The 7750-nt window shown below is 34.1% G+C and overlaps 1 long non-coding RNA gene across 1 annotated transcript; it reads right to left on the reverse strand.

The window, feature by feature from the left end:
- Positions 1-6081: 6081 nt before the first annotated feature.
- Positions 6082-7229, reverse strand: LOC141677774 (uncharacterized). The gene is made up of 3 exons (XR_012557525.1): positions 7145-7229; positions 6919-6987; positions 6082-6126 (listed from the first exon to the last, which is right to left on the reverse strand). It is a non-coding gene; the product is annotated as an uncharacterized LOC141677774 (long non-coding RNA).
- Positions 7230-7750: the final 521 nt, after the last annotated feature.

Here is a 7750-nt window from a genome sequence, read left to right on the forward strand (position 1 = left end):
GTTAAACCTTTGCTGTTATCTCCAAAGGTAACCACTGGGCCAGCTTTCTCAACAACATTTGATAGAAGGGCTCTATCTCCGGTCATATGTCTTGACGATCCGCAGTCAAGAATCGACACTGCCGGTTCCACCTATTTAATGCCCTGCAATATAAATGGATTAAACTTTCTTCGAAACCCAAACTTGGTTGGGCCCGACATACTTGTAGAATTGACCTTTTTTAGGAAAAACAACATTCTTAACTTTAATGTTCTCAACTTTCTCAATGACTGGACATTTGACCTTGTAAACAGCCTTAACAAATTTCTGTTTAGGCTTAGGCACAAATGTCTCCTTTCTAGCCTTAGGAGGACTAGCAGTCTTAGACCTATCATGCTTCCTATTATTCACATGCTGACGAGGAGTAGTCTTATCACTAGAAACATGTTTACCATTAAAATAAGCATACATCAAATTAAAAGCACAAGACATACAATTAGGAACATCACATACTTTATGAGAGGGATTAACAACAGGTAAATTATGCATGGTAGACATGGTATTTTTGTTATCCAACTCATGTGTGTCTGAGTTAGTCTCAGTTGCTTTCACAACTTTGATCGGAACTTTCGACACACTTGTCTTAGAAACAACCTTCTCATTAGCAAGATCTTCAGCACGTATTTCTTCTTGAATAATAAAGGAGGTCTCATCAAATGGTTCAGCAATTGATCCTTTATAGAGGGGTTTATCAACACCCTTAAGCACATGTGGTACTTCCCTACCTTTAGCACAGACATGAGGAGGGGAGTTTATGCCTAATTCTCCAATAGCAACATTATAATCAAAACCTATTCCAGATATTTTATTAATAGCTTGCTTATTGTAGAACTCTTTAGCCTTCGAACAAGAATTAAAGTAAGCTTTAACCTTAGTCTCAAGACCGGTGATCTTGTCTTTGAGAATAGTTTCGAGTTGTTTATAGCAGTTAACTCTATTCTCTAGAAAAGATACTTGTTCTTTTAATTTGTCTTAATTAATGTGCACAAGTCTTAATTTATTGACCTCTTTCTCAAGGTCTTTGATCTGTTGAATTAACATTTCATTATCATGACGAGCACAATCTAAGGAACCTCCTAGATGATAAACTAATTCAGCATCAGTAAATTTTACCTCTTTTCTTGACGATGAAGTATTTCCATCAATAGCCATAAGAGCAAGATTCCCATCTTCTTCATCTTTACTATCAGTATCATCCCGGCTTCTTCCCTTTGCCAGATAAGCCCTTTCAGAGTTACTCTTCTGATTTGAATCATAAGAGTTCTTCCTTACTTGCTTTGGCTTCCTGCATTCTGTGGTAAAATGTTCCAACTCATTGCAGTTAAAGCATTGAATGGAGCTCCGATCAACCATCCCTGTTTTGTTTCCACCACTGCTGGTGTTAGAGGATGAAGATCCACATTTCTGGAATCTGTTGTAGTTGGACTTGTACTTGAACTTGGGATTTTACTTGAATCTGACATTGGAGAATCTCTTGACAATCTGGGCCATTGACTCATCTTCCAATTGCTCCAGCTCTTCCAATGAGTAAAAATCATCACCGGATTGATTTGTAGTAGGAGGATCATATTCTGCTACTATCACATTTTCCTCAGCCTTGGAAGACTGTACCATTCTCTCTGACTGTTGAGATTGTTGTTGTTGTTGTTGACCTTCAGCTACTAGAGCAGTAAACGTGCTGGCCACTTTACCTTTCCCGTAGACTTCCTTCTGCTGAATCTGCTCCAACTCATAGGTTTTTAACACACCATAGAGCCTTTCCAAAGAAATCTCACTCAGATCTCTTGCTTCTCTTATGGCAGTGATTCTATGTTCAAGATGAGTTGGCAGTGTTAAAAGGAACTTTTTGTTGACCTCCCGATTGAATAATATTTTCCATTTATGTTCAGGTTGTTGATCAATGCATTGTACCTCTCAAACACTTCAGTAATTCCTTCTCCTGGATTGGATTTAAAATGTTCATACTCAGAGGTTAGGATCTCTAACTTGTTCTCCCTAACTTCCTATGTGCCTTCATTAATCACCTCAATAGTTTCCCAGATGTGTTTGAAATTTTTACAGTTCATCACATGTCTGTTCATTAAGGAATCAAGGGAATCAACTAAAATTAATTGAAGGCTGGCATCCAAGGAGGCTTCTTCCTTTTCAGCAGGAGTAAAATCCTCAGGCTCTTTTGCAAAGGTTCTAGCTTTGGTAATTACAACATTATCTTCTATAACCTCTGGTTCAATAACCATCGGAATTTTTGGACTCTTCTTTAACACGTCGAGATATTTGGGATTTGCAACTTGTAAAAACAAGAGCATCTTCTTCTTCCACATATTATAATTTTCTTTATCAAACAATGGAATTTTAACGGTTCCAACTTTTCATGAAGTCATTATGAATTTTTGAAGAAATAAAAATTCAAGGAGTTGAAAATTCACAAAAGTCTAGGATCTTGATTTGTTCGTTAATACAAAGGCTCTGATACCAATTGTTAGGTCCCAATATATTTGTAGAAGGGGGGTTGAATACAAACTATACCGTTTAATCGAATTTAATGCGGAATAAAAAAGTGAAACAAAATTCAAGTTAAATAAAACTATTATTAAACTTGAAAGGTGTTACAACAACGGTATCGTTTATAAGGGATTAATCTCAAATAGATTATCACAAATTTAGAATAAATTCGACATGAACTTTTTCTATTTTTGCAATAAAAAGATCAAATGCTATAAGCAATTTGAGATTAAGTTCTGGGGATTTTGATCCGCTAGATAGTTACACAAGAACAAGAGAATGATTTCTAATGGTTTGGATTTAACTTTAATAGCTAGAAATTAATGATCTTGAATTCAGCAGAGAGATGAGATATTTTGGGCGGCTGCTTCTGTTCTTGAGTTGTTGAAGAAAAGTATTCTGTTGTAAGTTAAATCTATTATATCTGCTACTCTTGTCTTTAAATAAATCAATCAACAAAATCCACTTGAATTGGCAAGACAATCGGTATGACAATTGCTTGAACTGGCAAGACAATCGGTTTGACAATTGCTTGAACTGGAAAGACAATCGGTATGACAATTGTTTGAACTGGCAAGACAATCGGCATGACAATCTGTTGAACTAGCAAGATAATCCCATAGCTAGTAGAACTTTCGGTATGACAATCAATTTGAACTAGCATGACTTTCGGTATGACAATCTGATTGTCATACCAGTTCAATTGATTGTCATACTGAATTAATATTGAATATATATTCAAAATCAATTCAAAAAATTCATAATATTAATTCAGAATTAATTAATCAATTAATTCAATTAATCAATAAATTAATCTTTACAGATATAATTTATTTTCTTAATTAAATTATATGACTTAATTAATTAATAGAGAATTAATAATACTCTTGAACAACAACCATTCTTCTGAAAATCTTCTGAATGTTAACACTCGATGTACTGTCTGGTTCATGAGTGACTAACGTCCGTGACGTTTCTTCATGACTTGACTTTGATAACTTGATTTTCTTCAGATTAAATCCCTGTAATTATCTGATACCCTGACAAGATTTATGTCACTTGATTAAATCCACAATCTTGATTTATATCACTGAGGCTTGATCAATTTCTTAAACTTCTTCCAGTGAATTAATTCCTCAAGTCTGTAGATGAACATTGTTTTTGAATCCTTTGACAGATGTTACTTTGAGAGATCTCTTTAACGATAGATCCACTATTTACTTGTTACATTCTTATTTGAGTTGAGTTAAATCCTTGAATAAACAAATAGGCTATGACATATGCCTTGTAACACCCCCAGATCCGAGGTCAGGGATCCGGGTCGTCACGGTCTTTCTTTCCACAATATTATTTCACTTAATTAATAATAAATAACCTTATGTTGTGACCCCACACTAACACACACCACAACCCGTTATAGTCTCAGAGATGAAATTGAAATAAGTACAAGTCCTTGAATCCACAATTAAAAGTTATTACAACCCAAAATGATTACTTGATAAATTTACAGTTAATTGCCATTATCTGCCACAAGTTATAATTATACATAATTTGATTCTCAAAAGTAGAATGCCTGATCTACCAATAGATCTACCTCTGCAGCTATAGCAGCTACAACATCAACGGGAAGACGCGGGACGCTTCCCACGCGCTTGCGCTGGGTCTGCTGGAGTCTGGCCATCTTTCCTAACTGTTGTTGTGTGATGAAGAAATAAAGCAAGAGTGAGCCTTACAGCTCGCAAGATAATATATAGTGATAACAATAATACAAGTATCTAAATGGATACTTACTAGAATCTTTTATCATGTGTAAGATAATTACTTACTAGATATAAGTAAAAACAAGGGATGAAGTTACCAAATACTTCACTATACTTATATCAATTATAAAGTTACTTAAACTACCACTGTTCAAAGTATAACGAGCTTTCAACAGTTCATCATATAGATGAGACTACAAGACAGATTTGAATAGATTAAATCTTTGAAGTAGTATTGAAGGAAATGACGTTATGATATACTTCATTAAGTTCCGATATATATATCCACATATACATCTTCCTTATACAGTCCCTGAAAACCTCTGTCATGTAAAGTATGAACAGAGTTTGTAACATCCAATGAATTTTTGGAAGGGAAAAAGAATTGTGGCATAAACCCGATATCTTGCTGATCAGGCAAAGATATCAATAAGTAACCTTTTCTACTAGTAGATGGACGAATTCCCCACTGGTCATCACCCTGGTCGCAATAGGACCTTATGTTGGACTGCCACTCAGCCACTTATGCATTTGATGGACTCCCACTGAGCCACTTACACTATCATGGACGCCCACTGATCCCATGTTGCTTATGCCGACTCGATAGATGGACTTACTTCCCGAACGTTGGGTAAGTAATCAATTCATTTACCAAAATTGCAACTTTGTTGCGAATATAAAATACACAATAGAGCCGGATCCCTCAGGATTTGAGCGAGTATTTAAATCTCCTTTTTAAAAGGAAGATCTTAAATATAAAAATGAGTTTTGGGATCCGCTCTAACTTTTAAAAATCATTTTGAAGACTCGAAAACACTTTAAAGAGTGTTTGGAGTAATGCTGATTTAATGAAGTAAATCAGTCCCAATATATTTAGAAAATGTCTGAATATTATTATTTAAATAATATTCCCATAAAGAATAATCTTTATACAAATAATTGAAGTAGAAGTTGTATGACTTATACTTGAAATGAGTATTAAATAACCAAAGATATACTTATACGAAAGTACTATTTTTATTTGAATAATCGAAAATAAGTTTGATTATCGAAACATTATGCTTTAATAAAATAAAGAATATTATTAAATAACAAGCGGAGTCATAATACCTCGAATGAATATTATAAATAATATTCATTAAATAAAATAACGAAGTCATACATCCTCAAATGAATATTCAATTAATAATCATTAATAATATAACTGAGTCATAAGCCCTCGAATGAATATTCGAAATAATATTCAATAATAAAATAAAGGAGTCATAAGTCCTCGGATGAATATTTGAAATAATATTAAATAATAAAATAAAGGAGTCATAAGTCCTCGGATGAATATTTGAAATAATATTCAATAATAAAATAAAGGAGTCATAAGTCCTCCGATGAATATTTGAAATAATATTCAATAATAAAATAAAGTTAAAGTTATCGAATAAACCTTATTCGATTAATAGTTTTGAAAACTATAACCATATATATATAAAATATATATTATACTCGGGAACATCGACTCCCGGTTTAGAAATATGTTCACCTTTTGATCCCCTATACTAAGGGTAAACTCAATACCGCTTATCTCTAACATAGGTATTATGCAACTGTAAGCATTTTAACCAACAGATATATAATCCAAGAATATGAAACAGGCATGCATATATACCATATCACATGCTACAATATATCGCAAGAACTTGCTAATAACAAATATGCATTTATCGCAAGATCATGCATATACACATATACATCACAACAACAGTATAACGGGTAGAAAACTTGCCTGAGCGACTGGGGGTGATAAAAGGCTCGGGACGAGACTGGTAACCTATAAACAACAAGTAAGTTGGAATTAAACCAAAGTCACTTGTAAATCTATACTTTAACTAACTTAGACTCTAACGCTTGTTTTGCGCTTACTGATTCTCTTAAGTCGCTCGAGTACCCTCGGCTCCACCATTTTTAATAAATTAACCATTAAGGGTTTTAAGGCGATTCTTTCGCGAGTACCTTACCAACTGCCTAATCCACTTTGCATAAATGTTTCATACCCCAATTAGTCATTTAAGGTCTTTAACCAAGGTTTCAAAGTAAGACGAGGGGTAATGATTCGTTCGCGAAACGTCGTTACTTAAAACGGCCGGTTCTCCTAAACCGTACATCGGAATCAAATGAACTACATATCAAAACGAAACTCGTAACATGAACTATCTAAACATGGCAATGGTCAAAACCTAGCAGGGAGTTCTCGGGTCCTAATGTTATGAACAAAAGCAGTCTAAAGTAAATCGGACATTACGACGACTCTGTTTACGCGATTTCCCAATTTTATACCATTCCAATTCAATCACCAATCAATCCCAATTCATTCATACAACCAACATCCATCCACACTACATCATAACAACCCCAATCAACTCAATATTAACAATTATACTTATTCTTAAACTTGAATTTAAACTATACTTAAGTCCTTTAACCAAACCATAAGATTTCAACATTCAATTCACCACCATTCCAACCCAAACTCTAAACCAACAAGCATTTTGCTACTCTATTACCATAACAACCAAAATCATCCTAATATACAAAGTAAAGTTAGGGTTTGGAGATGATATACCTTCCTTGAAGTGATGTGAGTAGCTAGGAAGCCTTAAGAAACCTTGGGATGTCTTAGGGATGCTTGGATCTTAAAGGAAAAACAAGAAAAATCAAGTTAAAAATCTTGAAATCACTATTCATTATCTTCTTCATTGATTTCTTGGAGAAGATTGTGAATGATTTGGAGGCTTAAACTCATAGGATAGTCATAACTATGCATAAGGAGTACTAGAGAATTATCTTACCAATTTAGGAAGCTTGGAACTTGAATTTTGAAAATTCTTCTCTTTGAAATGGGAAAAAGCCGAGAGCAATGTGGGAGAAATGAAATGGTTTTGTGTGTTTGATTTGCTTAGCTTAGTTTGGTTCTTTTTGTTTTGTTTTTGGTTAATTACATTTCTAATCTTGAACTTTGTGTGGTTTTAAATCAACCACATCTCCTTCCCCTTATGTCATGCTTATGATGTCATCATCCCTTACTTGCCCTCTTCTTATTGGTTGGATGACCTCATCATCCCTAACCTCCTTGATTAACTCCCTAATTGTTTGCCTAATAACCGCTGATCTGTTATATGGTTCGCTTAACTTTCGTTCTCCTTTCTCGTGTGAAGGATCATACCCGGGATCTTATTACTTGGGTTTCCTTAACCTTTCTCAATACATTATATTCATTTTATGATCCTCTCTTATAATCCTTTAATTTACATCATTTTTATCTTGTTACCTTATACTCAATTCTTTCCGTATCTAGTGGATTTCCGGGAAAAATCAAAGTGTTCGGAATTGGATTCTGACGATCTTTACATACACTTATATACCATATAGAGTACTAATAAAATCTCAGAATATCC

Source organism: Apium graveolens, chromosome 8 (genome assembly GCF_009905375.1).
Source record: "Apium graveolens cultivar Ventura chromosome 8, ASM990537v1, whole genome shotgun sequence".
Taxonomy (NCBI): Eukaryota; Viridiplantae; Streptophyta; class Magnoliopsida; order Apiales; family Apiaceae; genus Apium; species Apium graveolens.